This window comes from Mytilus galloprovincialis, chromosome 8 (genome assembly GCF_965363235.1).
Source record: "Mytilus galloprovincialis chromosome 8, xbMytGall1.hap1.1, whole genome shotgun sequence".
NCBI lineage: Eukaryota > Metazoa > Mollusca > Bivalvia > Mytilida > Mytilidae > Mytilus > Mytilus galloprovincialis.
In genome coordinates, this window is record NC_134845.1 from 54086261 (window position 1) to 54102515 (window position 16255).

Sequence of the window (16255 nt, forward strand, 5' to 3'; positions counted from 1 at the left end):
TTCGGTCCAACGCTTTTACACCCCAATAAATTTACAAAAAGAAGCATTCAATTCTTAAATATTTTATCCTTGTCCTAACACATTCGGCTGAATTCTCTTAAAAGCTAACCTAGACCTACAAATAAATGGTTATAGCCATCACTGGATGTCATCTAAACAAATAACACATAGATGGAGAGTAATTTTAGTTTAAGTTGCAAAAATGATCAACAAGACAAGATCAACAAATAAGTATCATGCATGGTTGAAATTGTCAGTCAACTCCTAATTATTTAATAAATTAGCCACAGAGTTTTTTGTATGGTCTAGTTTTAATTTGGATTTTATTGTAGATAAAGAAGGTGAATTTCCTCTGTTGAGAAGTCGGAAAGTTGGACTGAAGATAAAGGATATCAAATGAAGGTAAACATAAATTTAAAGTAATGGTTATATTGGTAATACATGTACCACGAGTATGCATCAAAGATGTATTGGGGTAAGATGGTAATTACTGTATGTGAAACAATAAAATTTGTTTAAAGTGGGCAGTACATGTATAAACATACCATCAACATTAGCACAACCAAAAATGCAATCATAAAAGCAACTGCAAAAGTTTCATAGAAATCTGTGAAAGTATGACACAGTATCCATGGTATCAGTTATTTGATGTCCATGACATTGAAGGTGGATATTGTGTCATTGGCAATAGACCAATTTCATATTACATGTACCCACTTTAATCGGAACAAATTTGAGGGAAGTTAACTGTTAATTATGCTTTCTTTACATGACTAAGTCATCAGAAAACAGTAAACTTTCCCCCAAAATTGCACCGTTTATATTTTTGAATTTACTTTTTTTGGTTGTTCGTAGTGACCGAGTACCAGGATGTCTTACCACAGAGAAGGTAACCTGTTGGAAAAATATAGAATCGGAGTCAAAAGTTGATAATGTGAAAATAGACTATTATACCACATCATCTTATTGGCAAGCCTGCAACTTTTGTTGCAGAAAGCTCGATATAGGTATAGTGTTCTGGTGGTGGCTACAATGGGGCCAGCAGCAGGGTTAGCTGAATTCTTAAAAGCTTTATATTTTAAAAGGATGAAGACCTGGATGCTTCATACTTTGTATATAGACCAAGATGCCTCAGGTTACCAAGTTTCTCTCAGTCACATGTCCATTGTCCTTGACCTAATTTTCATGGTTCAGTGACTACTTGAAAAAAAAGTTAAGATTTTTATACGACTGCAAAAATGGAAAATTTTGGTCGTATATTGGTATGAGGTTGGCGTCGTCGTCGTCCGGAGACATTTGGTTTTCGCACTATAACTTTAGTATAAGTAAATAGAAATCTATGAAATTTAAACACAAGGTTTATGACCAGAAAAGGAAGTTTTGGATTGATTTTGGGAGTTTTGGTCCCAACAGTTTAGGAATTAGGGTCCAAAAAGTGCCCAAATTAGCATTTTTTAAGGTTTTCACACAAAAAACTTAGTATAAGTGAACAGAAATCTATGAAATTTAAACATAAGGTTTATGACCACAAAAGGAAGGTTGGGATTGATTTTGGGAGTTTTTGTTCCAACAGTTTAGGAATTAGGGGTCAAGAAAAGGTCACAAATAAGCATTTTTCTTTGTTTTTGCACAATAACTTTAGTAAAAGTAACTAGAAATCTATGAAATTTTAACACAAAGTTTATGACCACAAAAGGAAGGTTGTGATTGATTTTGGGAGTTTTGGTCCCAAACAGTTAAGGAATTAGTGGCCAAAGGGTCCAAAATTAAACTGTTTGATTTCATCAAAAAATGAATTATAAGGGTTCTTGTATATGCCAAACCGTGTATTTAGATTCTTAATTTTTGGTCCTGTTTTCAAATTGGTCTACATTAAGGTCCAAGGGGTCCAAAATTAAACTAAGTTTGATTTTAACAAAAGTTGAATTCTTGGACTTTTTTGATATGCTGAATGTAAACATGTACTTAGATTTTCGATTATGGACCCAGTTTTCAAGTTGGTCCAAATCAGGGTCCAAATTAAACTTTGTTTGATTTCAACAAAAATTGAATATATGGGGTTCTTCAATATGTTGAATCAAACCATGTATTTAGATTTTTAATATGTGGGCCCGGTTTTCAAATTGAGGTCTAAAGGGTCTAAAATTGAACATTATTTGATTTCATCACAAATTGAATTCTTGGGGTTCTATGATATGCTGAATCTAACCATGTATTTAGATTTTGGATATTGGACCATAATAGGTAAATGTCAAATAGGTAAATGTCAAATTTAAAATTTTTAAGTTTTTAAGTTTAAGTTCTTAGATCACATTCATTCTGTGTCAGAAACCTATCTTGTGTCAACTATTTAATCACAATCCAAATTCAGAGCTGTATCAAGCTTAAATGTTGTGTCCATACTTGCTCCAACTGTTCAGGTTTCGACCTCTGTGGTCGTATAAAACTGTGCCCTGCGGAGCCTCTGGTTTGTAATGTGAAATTCTCTCTTATTATAAGTAATAGGATAACTATATTTGGTATGTGCGTACCTTGCAAGGTCCTCATGGCTGTCATACAGTTTTCACTTGACCTCGACCTCATTTCATGGATCAGTGAACAAGGTTAAGTTTTGGTGGTCAAGTCCATATCTCAGATACTATAAGCAATAGGTCTAGTATATTCAGTGTATGGAATACTGTAAGGTGTACATGTCCAACTGGCAGGTGTCATCTGACCTTGACCTCATTTCCATGGTTCAGTGGTTATAGTTGAGTTTTTGTGGGTTTTTTTCTGTTTTTCATATACTGTTTGCAAAAGGTCAACTATATTTGGTGTAAGGAATGATTGTTAGGTGTACATTTCTAGCTGGTATGAGTCATCTGACCTTGACCTCATTTTCATGGTTCAGTGGTCAAAGTTAAGTTTTTGAGTTTTTGTCTTTTTATCTAATACCATTTGCAATAAGTCTACTACTATAATAACTATATTAGGTGTATGGAAATATTTTATGATCTATATGTCAGTTGCTCAGATTGACTTTGACCTTGACCTCATTTTCATGGTTCATTGCTCAGTGTTAAGGTTTTGAGTTTTGGTCCGGTTTTTTTTTAAACTTTAAGCAATAGGTCAACTATATTTGTTGTATGGAAGAATTATTAGCTGTATATGTGTGCCTTGCTTGGTTCATCTCACCTTGACCTCATTTTCATGGTTTAGTGGTCAATTTTTAGTTTTTTGGGTTAATGTTAAGTTTATGTTTCAATTGTAAATAAAGCTTTATATTAAGGACTACAAAATGTATCAACATAATATCAATGATTAGTAAAGAAGGCAAGACATTTCAGCGTGTGCACTCTTGGTTTTATATTTAACCCTAGAAAGTAGCTACCGGTAAATGTTAACTACAAAAAAACTAAAATCCTTTATCAATTAGATACAGGAAATGAAAATATTTTGAAATTTTTTATCATAAAAATGGTTAAGCTTATATTCAAGTTTCATTAAATTCCAAGAAGGGTTTCCACAAATAACCATGACTGATTTTCAAAATGATCATCATGAAAAAATAAAGAGATGTGCTAAGATTGCCCATGAAAACTATTTGTATGAACAATGACAGTTCAGTGGTTTGCTTTCAACATTTAGCAAAAATGATTACCATATATATATTGTAATAAGCTATTAATAAAAGCCCTGCATAATTCGTCGTTAGCGATGTATGTCGACACATGGTTTCCGGATAATTACATAGTTTAAGCGAATGGATATTCATGAAATTCTACTACAAGGTTCAATACCAAAAAGGAAGGTTGGGATTGATTTTCAGGGTAATGGTACCAACAGTTTAGAAATTAGGGGCCAAAAACCAAGCATTTTTGTAGTTTCCGGACATAAACTTGTGTGTCAGTGTACTGATCTCTCTGAAATTGTTCTTCAAGGTTCCATATCACAAAGGGAAGGCTGGAATTTTTTAAGGGGTAATTGCCTCAAACGTTCAGGAAATAGGGGTCAAAAACAAACATTTTTCTAATTCCAGACAATAACTTGTGTTAAGTGTATGGATTTCTTTAAAATTGTACTGCAAGGTACCATACCACAAAGGAAAAGGCTGGGATTAAGTTTTGGGGTAATTACTGAAAGGGGGTTAAAAAAAAAATGGGGGGGGGGGATTTTTGTTATCCATAATTTTGATCACAATCCAAATACAGACAGTCTATCAAGCTTGAATATTGTGTCCAAACATGCACCAACTGGTCAGTCCAATAAGGCTGCGCTCTGCGCATCATTTTCTTAATCATATTAATCTGACATGATAAAGTTTATACATTATGAAGTTACTGTTGATTTTGTGTATTTCAGATTATTATTGAAAAAAGAGCACTTTGAAGTACTAGGAGAATTTGAAAACATCTTGGTGAAATAGTCCGACTGGATATGACAGAACATCAAAAGAAATGACAAAAAATTACACATCTTATCAAAATACTAGAAACTAAAAGCTACTTGCAATTTTCACTGGTTTTGAGCTCAGTAACAGTCTGACAAGGAAAGAATTTAATGAACATGATTCATCTACATTCATCTATCTTATGATGTCTCTTGATAAATATTAAAACATATTGACTGTAAAATAATTACCAGCTCACCAATTATATCTGTTGTTCACAAAATTTGTTATTTGGAAATATCTGTTGAATGTTTTGAAATTAAAATGTGTTAACTTAAATTATTGAAGAATTGAAGTCTTTAAATGATACAAAAGCAAGGATACATGGAATGATTTGCAATTGAGACAACTACTAACCCTGCATAGTAGGGCACTGATGTAAACAAGTACAGGTCACCTGAAGTCTTCAACAATGAGCAAAATCCTTAACTTAAAGATCGTTATACATGGGCTTATTAAGTCCCAAGATAATGGTATCTACATCCTTTGCTTTCACATTTTTGTTTGTATGTTTCTGATGAAGGTTAATTAAAATAAGCCAAGCACACTTAATTTGTGAACTGTTTTTATAGGCCCGTCAAAATTTTGACGGGACGTATTATGGTATACAAATATCCGGGGTCTGTCTGTCTGTCCGTCTGTCTGTCCAGCGTAAACATGTCACACCTTAACTTGAGAACGACTTATCTAAATTTCACGAAACTTAATATAGTTGTTTTTTATGATGGGCAAATGATCTGTATACTTTTTGGTGAAAATAAGATTTAAACTTTTTGAGTTACGGCACTTTGTAACTAAAACAGGGGTGTGTTTTTTTTCACATGTCGCACTGTATCTCAAAAAGATTCTTGATAATTGCTTAAAACTTTACACACTTCTTAGTTATATTAATCTCAATATCTGTATACTTTTTGGTGATGATTCAAAATTTCATTTTTGAGTTATTGAGTATTTTATAAAAAAGGGGGAGGGTTTTTTACATGTCTCGCTGTATCTCAAAAAGGATTTATGATTATTGCTTAAAACTTTACACACTTCTTTGTTATATTAATCTAAAGATCTGTATACTTTTTGGTGATGATTCAAAATTTCATTTTTGAGTTATTGAGTATTTTGTAAAAAAGGGGGAGGGGGTTTTTACATGTCGTGCCGTATCTCAAAAATGATTTATGATTATTGCTTAAAACTTTACACACTTCTTTGTTATATTAATCTAAAGATCTGTATACTTTTTGGTGATGACTCAAAATTTTATTTTCTGAGTTATTGAGTATTTTGTAAAAAAGGGGAGTTTTTTTTTACATGTCGCGCCGTATCTCAAAAACCATTTATGATTATTGCTTGAAACTGTACACACTTCTTTGTTATATTAATCTAAAGATCTGTATACTTTTTGGTTTGATTCAAAATTTTATTTTATTGATATTTGTAAAAAAAAAACAGGGTGAGGGGGGGGGGGGGGGGGTTCACATGTCCTGCCGTGTCTCAAAAGCAATAAATGGTAATTGCTTAAAACTTTCTCGGAAACTATTTATGATTATTGCATAAAACTTCCCCACGAGACGTCGGGCATATCATACGCTCATGGCGCAGCTGTTTATTTTTAATTTCAAAAGAGAAAGCTAATAGACAAATTAAAGCAAATAACAAAAAAAAGGAAATCCATTTAATATGGCAGACAGCAACCAAACACGACCAGTGGACATAATAACATATTTTTGAGTGCTCAAACTGCATCATAACATTAGACACAAAAAACATCTTATATAATGCTGGATTACACAAAAGTGTTTTTCTTTTAAATCATCTGCTCTTCTCTGGTGTTTAAAAATTGTACAGATTTTTTGTCACGATATCTCAGTATCAAATCCTGGCGAGGGAAGAACAAAAAATTTGCGAAAGCAAATTTACAGATCTAACATTGTTGATGTTGATGTTTAGACGAGTTGCATGTACATGTACAATATATATACAAAAAGTTAGCTGCTATTGAGACAAAGGCAAAAATCATAGTGCAACAAAACATGTTGATTACAGACATAATACTAATAAACTGAAATAACACTTACCACTACTAAAGGATTAGGAACTTTCAGGAACTAATTGCAGCTACTGTCCAGGTTATGTTAAACAAATTTTCATCTCCAACTGATCTGTTCAGTGAAGAGTTTTTACCATTGAAATGAAATGTGAACACATTCCAATCTTTTGGCTGACGTAAATATTTTCATGTGGCATTTATACCTATATCTGGTGGTGATGATACACAGTGATAATTAACCATTTTTTTCTTCTTTTTATTTGATTTTGAAAAAAAAATGGAATTTAAACTTTTTTTGTTAATTTTGTAAATTTTTCATTTTTTTCCATTTTTTATTAAATTTCAAAGAAATTTTTTTTTAAATATTTAAAATATTTTTGAAAAATTCGATTTTTTTGTAATATTTTGCATTTATAAATTTTTCAACTTTAAAAAAGTTAACTTTAGTTGCCTTCGTCCATGCATGCATGGACTAAGTCTGTTGTGTTAGTCCATGCAAGCATGGACTAAGTTAACGTTAGTTGCCTTCGTCCATGCATGCATGGATTAAGTCTGTTGTGTTAGTCCATGCAAGCATGGACTAAGTAACGTTAGTTACCTTCGTCCATGCATGCATGGACTAAGCTTATTTCCTTAGTTTTCATGTTTACATATCATGAAAAGATTTAGTCATACTGTCAAGTGTTTGCAATTTATTTCGTGAGGTAAGTTATAATGCACAATATGTCTTTAAATCATAATTAATAGGTTGAATATGAAAAAATCAACTAAACAGGAAAAAAAAGGTAATTACATCAAATTAAAAAATAATTGAACTAACACCATGAAATTAAGAGGTAAGAAGAAATGGAGGTTTTCTAAACTTGATGTTGATTTCCAGTTTTATGTAATACCTTGTTTATATTCATTCTCAATTTTATTCAAGTCGGTCTAACATGCTAAATCGGGATCCAAAATCAAATCATGTTTGATTGTTTAGTTTAAATTGAATGTATGGGGTTCTTACATTCTTAGATATGATGTATCTTACCGTGGATTGAGATGTTGGATATTGGACCATACCATGTAAACTTCTGTGTCAATTATTTAATCACAAGCCAAATTATTTAAATTTTAAAACGGTAGAGTTTAAACTTTAAACTTGATGATTTTGAAAAGTAATAAATAATAATTGTCTGGTCATTGGGAAGGGTTAAGTTTTTGGTGTAACGGGACTTCTGTTTCCAAAGGGGTAGCAATTTTAGTGAAACCAAATTTAAATATAAACATTACTGAAAAATATAAAGATGCAGAGGGAAGGAAATTAATAGTTGAATTCAAATTAGACTCAAACGAAACTATTAGAATTTTTAATATCTACGCCCCTAATAATGGCATAGAAAGAAAACATGTCTTTAATAAGTTAAAAATAGAAAATGATATTGTGAATTACGTTATGGGAGATTTTAATTGTTGTCTAAATAGGAAATTAGATAGAAAACATATGCCCAAACGTGAAGATGCGGGAAATTATGAACTAACAAATTTCATTGAAAAAAATGAACTGACGGCCATTTGGCGTCTCAGATATCCAAACAAAAAACAATACACATTTTCAAGGGGTCAATCATACTCGAGAATAGATTATATATATTCGCTAGTGAGAATATCGATTGTAGAGTAAACAATGTAAAAATTGTTTATTTCCCCTTCAGCGATCACGACGGCGTAACAATTACTATGAACATCGTCGAACCAGAAAGAGGCCCGGGTTATTGGAAAATGAACAATAAATATAATTAAAACCGACCTATTCAAAAATACTTTTGAAACATTCTGGAAATCTTGGAAACTTAACATGAATAAGTTTAAAGATAAAAAGGAGTTCTGGGATTTAACAAAAACTAAAATAAAGGACATAACAATAACTATTTCAAAGAAACTTAGGTTAAATGCAAATAAAGTTAAAAATTGGGATGATAAATTAGAAAATCTGTTAGAAAATGATGGAACGCAACAAAATTTAAATGAGGTTGAAAAACTAAAAAATGATATATATAGATATTACGAACAAAAAGCAGAAGCAGCACGCATAAGATCAAAAATAAATTGGTATGAAAAATGTGAAAAATCCACAAATTATTTTTTCAGATTAGAACAAAAACGAGGAAAAGAAAAACTATGGTCAAAAATAAAAGCCGAAAATGGCACATACAAAAAAAAAAATATCAATGAAATCTTAGGCGAACAATTAAAATATTATGAGAAACTTTTTACCTCGGGGGGTTGTAAAAGAGAGGCTGGGGGAAAATTACTATATAATGTAAATAAAACTCTATCTGAAGCAGAAAAACGTTTATGTGATAGTGAAATTACAAAAGATGAAATTTTCAAAGCAATTAAATTAATGAAAAGGGATAAATCACCAGGGGAAGATGGCATAACTGCAGAATTTTATCAGGAATATTGGTTTTTGATACAGGATGAGCTTACGCAAATATAAAAAGAAACCTTTTTTGATAAAACACTTTCCGAATCGCAGAGACTTGGAATGATAAGCGTATTATATAAAAGTGGGGAGAGGGAGGATATTAAAAACTGGCGACCTATAACATTATTAAATGTAGACTATAAAATTTGCTCAAAAATTCTGACTGAACGTTTGAAAATGGTTCTACCATCAATTATAGAAACAGATCAAAAAGGGTTTGTTAAGGGCAGAAATATTTTTGATTCTAATAGAATGCTGCAAGATATTTTCGATTTTATAGATATGGAAGACGAGGAAGGATCTATCCTTAACTTGACCAAACGAAAGCTTTTGACTATGCAGAATGGGAATGATTAGATGCATGTTAAAAAAAATTTCAATTTGGGGAAAATTTTCGGGAATGGGTTAAAATGTTACTAAAAAATGCTTCAACTTGTTTAATGACTAACGGTTTTCAATCAAGATACGTCCCAATTTCTAGATCAATCCGTCAGGGCTGTCCAATATCGCCGATGCTATACATTTTACAAGCAGAGCCGATGGCAGCCACAATTAGGGCTAATCCGAAAATTCAAGGAATAAATTTACCCCACCCTGACATAGAACATGAAAAGAAAGAGGTCAAGATTAACATGTTTGCAGACGATACACAATTTTTTAATAGAACAGAGGAATCAATCGAGAAAAAATTCAAGGTTTTAGAAATATATGAGAAAGCATCGGGAGCTAAGATAAATTATGAAAAGACTGTAGAGGTATATTTGGGTCGTTGGAAAAATAAAACACCAAAATATAAAAAAAATAGGTGGTCAAGGGAACCAATTAAAGCATTGAGAGTTCATGCATGGATACAGTGTTGATATAGAAGCTATATGGTTAGATAAAATAAAGAAGATTAAGGCGTGTATTGAGGTTTGAAAATCTCGTGACCTAACATTGAAGGGCAGGGTCTTAATATTAAAATCATTGATTATATCTAAAATAGGGTTCGAAATCGAAATGCGAGGTATACTTGAAAAATATAAAAAAAGAAATAAACAATGTCATGTGGAATTTTATATGGGAGGGAAAAGTAAATTTAATTAAAAGGGACGTGTGTTGCTTACCGGTAGAGGAAGGGGGGATTGGTATGATCAATATAGACTCGTTCATTAAATCAAAACAAATCAAAAGTATGCAAAAGATTTTAAGATCAAAAACCAATAACTGAAACACAATAGCCAAATGGTGGCTACAGAAATTTGATATCAAATATAATTGTGATAATTGTTTAGCAAAGTGTTCGGACTTACGAGGATTACAAATGGAAAATTTTCCAAAATACTATCTTGAGTTAATTAAAACGTGGTCAAAATGTTTAAGTATACAAAGTCCAATAAATAAAAACGATATCCCAAACCAACAACTTTTTGGAAACATAAAAATTCAATACAACAAAAAACCTATTTTTTTCGCTAACTTCGGAAAAAGTGGAATTCATACAATAAAAGATATTTGGGATGAAGAAACGAAAAACATCAAAAGCGACAACTTTATATACAATACTCTTTAAGATAAAAGAAACTGGATCTAGGAATCTCAGTCAATTGATATCATATGCAAAACGGGAACTGGGCAGTTTAACTGAATCTATGAACAAATCATTATCTTCCAAAAAAGAAAATTTTGCAGCTGAAATAAAACTTATAATAAATCTTATACATTAGTAAGTAACCTAATAATTTGTACTTACTTTCCTTTCCGTTTTAGACCATAATACATCCAACGATAGCAATATAAAATACACGCATTTACAAGGTCGAGCATGTGACCTATAAAATCACTGACCGACACATAACAATGTAATCCAGGTGTTAAAAGTACAAAAAATTAAATGTCAATTATAAGTATAGGTAAATTATTGTGTAGATTGTAGTGTGTTTTTGGGGGACTTTTGATGTATTTTATTTACTGTTAGAATATTATACATATTTTATACGCAAACTCAATCTATGCAATTAATGTGACTGTATAACTTATGTATGGAAAAAATATAAAATAGATTTTTTTTTATAATAGAGTCCTCCGTTTATCCCTGGACGTTGGATCATTGTAAACACAGGGCCCCTTGTGTATACTTCCCTGGGTTATACAAGGTAAATTATATTCAGGTGATTTTCAATAAATGATTTCAAGTCTTAAAAAAAAATTTAAAAAAATTGTCTGGCCATTTTTTTGCAGTAATTAAAACAAAAAATTCAAGGCAAAAATCTACAAGTTTGACCATTAAATTACATTCCGACTACAAATATTACCGTGACGTTGCAATATTTTGTTACGATCTGATTCCAACTCGCATTTGAAAAGTTATTGTTATTGGAAAAAAACATGCGCAAAAAAAAACAACAATAAATATACATACTAGTCTTTTCCGCAGTTTTAATTTTACTCCGAAACTGGTCACTTTCAATATACTATAAAACCTCGACAGTCGATGCATGAACCCCTACTTCCCTTATTGTGTAGACATTATTCGAAAGGCCTACCACTTGAAATGACGAACTGTTGTTACCAGAAAATGATATTCAATACAAGATCAACTGGTCATGAAACACAATATTTTAGTAATAAATTATATTTTATTTCATATCGGTTAAGAATAAGCTTCTTTTATTGGATAAAAAGGGGCCACATGACATTCATTATTCTTCAGTAATAAATTCAATCGGTCATTAACAGAATAAAACGGACCAGAAAACCGGTCGTTAACAAACTTTTACATATAATGACCGGTGGGGCTTGGTTTCCGTCTGATATTGACCGCTGTTTTCAATATTATATTTAAGTTGCTGAATTGTTTATAATATTTTCGTTAATTATAAAATTTAGAAAACTTGATTAAGTATTCATCAACTGAAAATTGCACTAAAATGAATAGCGGTTTTACTACGACTGGTCTTCACTCTTTGCAATAAAAATAATAAAACTAAGCGAGTTCGCTTCAGGCATTTTGAAATTATGCGAATTTTCCAAAACATGGTTTCTCAATAGAAGAAACATAATAGTTTTTGAAAAACTTGTCATTATCGTAATACATGAACTGCCCGTAGGAAATTGGTATTGACTGCGACAGCGATAATGACCTCGCCTTCGGCTCAGTCTGTATCACTATCTTAGTCAATACCACTTTCCTGTGGGCAGTCCATATATCACGATAATGACCAGTTTTTCAAGAACTATTATTTAAATAGTCTACATTGCCTGAGAGTGAAATCGCATCAGATACACACACCCAAGAGAATGACTGCAGTTATTTTAAAGTAAAACATGTACAATGATATTATAAAAGCTGATAATTTTTTGTATTTTTTCTTGAAATCTTTCATCTTGAATTCAAAGACGTTGCAATGCTTGTTATAAATATGTTGTTTGTAAATTATTAGTGTCGGTTTTTTTAAAACTTTCATCAAACTTTGAAGATTGAATACAATTAACAAATATTCAGTGTTTTGTATTGATGTTCTGAAATGTGTTTTTTTTTCTTCTAAACATTGCACATCACCGTGTCTACTTGTACTAATTAGGACATTGAGGATGCAGTTTCATACTTAATACATTGATACTTATCAAAATGTAAGATTTTATGATTTATTTTTGGATTTGTTCTAAGCACTTTTTTGAAGTCGTTATAATGAATTCGTAACATTTCAGTTTTGTATGTACTGTACTTGGATTTTACAATACTAATCGTTCTACCGTAGTCTGTTTTTTTTTTATTGCTTGTTCTAACACGCGTCTTTGCTGTGTTGACTAGTAGATATCAAGCAGGAGTATTTAGATCTTATAAACTAATTGAACCCAGACATCTGTCATGTATCTTGATGTTTAATTTCTGACATAAATAAATAAGTGTTTGATACTGACCTTTGAATGATTTTGTTTCAATTCATTCACGACTCCTTTTTGTCACATTTCAACTTATGTACGTCGAGTTCTTTAGTGGCGAATCCTGTTTTGCTTAAATATGTAAATGATATTATCTTATGCATAACCGTGTATAGTACATGTAGTATGGGTCATATCATTAGATTTTATATGATTTTCATTATATTTTTATACTTCAACTTCAACTTTTATTAACACTCTAGACAGTTTACACTGTAACAAGAGGCAGACAAATAATACAAGTAATAGTTTACAATGGTGAACAAGATAGAAAGAAATATACATACATAGTTCATCATACCTAAATCTCTGTACACAAGTATACACATACATAACACGTGATAATCATTCAACGCTAAAATAATGGGATATGAGATCGCCAGTCGATTACATGTAAGTGATAATATATTAGAATCATAGGTATTTCATAAGTTTTTTGATAAAAATAGACAAATTATTTAAGACTTTTACATTACATAGAGACATCAAACCTTTCATTTTAGATTCTGAAGGGTTAACAATATAGTAATTTGGGATATATGCACATCTTAATTTTTTAACCTCGTCATTTTGACATACAAATAAGTAATGAAACTGATTTCCAATACAATTATTTTTGCACAAAGTACATAGTCTTTCCTCTTTTGGAATATTATGCCATCGACCAGTTTCTAGTGGAATTCTGATATTTGAGCATCTAAGTTTAGTAATATATATTCTATTTTCTTTTTTTAATTTAACCAAATAATTTTCTAAGCAAAAAACGTGTTTAAACAGTAAATAATATCCACCTCTAGAAGAGTTTTCAGCATCACTAAACCACTTTTGAATAAACTGATCTTGTAAAATTTGCTTTACATATATTTTTATGTTAACATTTCTTAAAATACATTGATTGTTCCATACATAGCTTAAACCTGTGTTGTCTAATGTAGATCTAATACAATTAATCCACTTAGAAACAATATTTCCAGAATTATGCATTTTATACAAAAATTGGTATAATAATCCTGATAATTTCGTGCTGTTTAACAATAATTTTGACCAGAATGATAAAGTTCGTAATCGAACTTTAATTTCCAAGGGATACGTGCCAGTTTCACCGTACACCATATAATTAGGAGTACTGCTTCTTAATGAAAGAATTCTTTTCAAAAATTTTAAATGAACTCTTTCTAAAGCATCTATGTTTTCGAAACCCCATATTTCACAAGAGTAAATCAGTATTGGTTCAACCAAAGAATCGAACAATTTTAAATGCAAATCAATAGGAATATTTAAATTCCTTATTTTTCTGTAGAGAGCATAGAGTGCCTTTTCTGCTTGTTCTATCAATTTTTTCCTGGCGTTTGTAAATCTACCGTTACAATTAAACAGCAAGCCTAGATAAGGATAAAAATCTACTATTTCAATATCAGAACCATATAATTTAAAATCATGTAAGTGGTTTCTTTTGCTTTTTCTTTTTGAAAATATCATAATCTTTGTCTTATCTGTGTTCACAGAAAGTTTCCATTGTGTACAATATAGTTCAAACATATCTAATGTATTTTGCATATCACTTGCTGTTTCTGCAAGTATGATAGTGTCATCTGCATAAAATAAGATAAAAATTTGTAAATATAGTCCAATATGTTCTTGACAATGCGTTGATACTGTTTCAAGTCCATTTATGTTATTCTCACACAAAAATTCTTCTAGATCCGAAAGAAAAATAGAAAACAAAAAAGGTGATAATTTTTCTCCTTGGCGTACCCCGAGATCACTAGAAAAGAAGCCAGAAATATCATTTCCCTTTTTGACACAAGATTAAATGTTATCATACATATTAAAAATCACTCTTAAAATTTTTCCAGTAACTTGATTTTTTACCAACTTTTGCCATAACCCCAATCTCCAAACAGTATCAAACGCTTTCTTAAAGTCGATAAACGTACAATAAAGTTTTTTACCAAATGATAAATATAATTCTACTAGCACATGTAAACAAAATATGTTATCCAGAGTTGAATAGCCTTTCCTGAAGCCAGCTTGTGCTTTTGGAATTATTTCAAATAAGTCTGCATATTTTGAAAGTCTCCCATTCAGTATGGCAGTAAATAATTTTCCCAGAGAAGATACTAGAGTAATTCCTCTGTATGAGTCAGGATTAAGGGGGTCCCCCTTATTTTTGAAAAATGGCAAAATAATACCTAAAGTCCAAGCTTCAGGAATGGCTCCAGAGTCTAATATTTTATTAAATAACTTAAGATAAAGGGGCATCATAAATTGAATGGTAGATTTCACATATTCATTGATGACCATATCGTAACCTGGCGCTTTTCCGTTTTTTAAATCTTTAACGGCTTTAAAAATTTCATTTTCTGTAATTTTACCATTTAAGATTGCATTTACACGTTCGTCATTGCAATCTGGTATTACAAAATCTACATCATCTCGTTCTCCGTCTGTGTTCAAATTTTTAAAATAAGTGTGAAGTTCATCAAGATCGATTGGTGTGTTTTTATCCTGTGGTCTTTCAAAATTATTCAAAACATTCCATAATTTTTTAGGATCATGTTGATCCATACTACGCAGCTCGTTTTCAGCTTTAAATTGAAACTCCTCGTAACTTTTGTTCATTACTGTTTTATATGCCTTACTAGCTATTTTCAAATCGTTTCTGCTTCCCTCCGTTTTAAATAAATTATGTTTTTTCTTTGCTTGGTGAAAATTATCTCGTTTTAAACGACATTGCGCATTAAACCACGGTTGATGTTGTTTTGAAATACGATTAATTTTTTTGGCGGGTTTATTTCCGAAATTTTCGACGGCTGAATCAATAAACACTTTATTTAAACTTTCGACTAATTCGTTAAGGTCAGTTTGAAAATTTTCATTAGTTATATCAAGCGTGTCTAACTGGTTCGACAAGTTATCAATGGTCAATTTACTTTCAACGCTGTCAACAAATTGATCTCTTTTGTCACCAATCCAACGAATATGCTTACTAGGCACATTCGGTGAATTGTTTTTATCAAGCAAATCATCAGGTAACATCGCTGAAAGATTGAATCGCAATCTACAATGAATATCAGAAAATAACGAATCAAAATCAACAACTTCAAATTCCGTAATATAAGGGAACAAATCACCTGATACTATTAAGTAATCAACTAGACTAGTTTCTTTGCTAGTTACTTTGCCCATATTTTTGTCGTTACCAATTCTGCCATTAGCAATATATAAACAATTGTTTTTGCATAATTGCAAAAGTTTGTTACCATATACATTGATGCGACCTTTGTCCTCAGACGACCTTTGTAAGGGTACATTATATAAACATAAATTATGAAAGTCATATAAACATCTATCTATCTCATCTATTCCATCATAATTCAAAATTTTTGAA

At 31.2% G+C, this 16255-nt stretch overlaps 1 long non-coding RNA gene across 1 annotated transcript in view; it reads left to right on the top strand.

Moving 5' to 3' along the window:
* Positions 1–4708, top strand: part of LOC143042215 (uncharacterized) — an 18656-nt gene extending 13948 nt beyond the window's left edge. Inside the window, exons 3-4 of the long non-coding RNA XR_012967911.1 lie at positions 333–402; positions 4342–4708. This is a non-coding gene — a long non-coding RNA (uncharacterized LOC143042215). The remainder of the gene's footprint in view (positions 1–332; positions 403–4341) is intronic.
* Positions 4709–16255: the final 11547 nt, after the last annotated feature.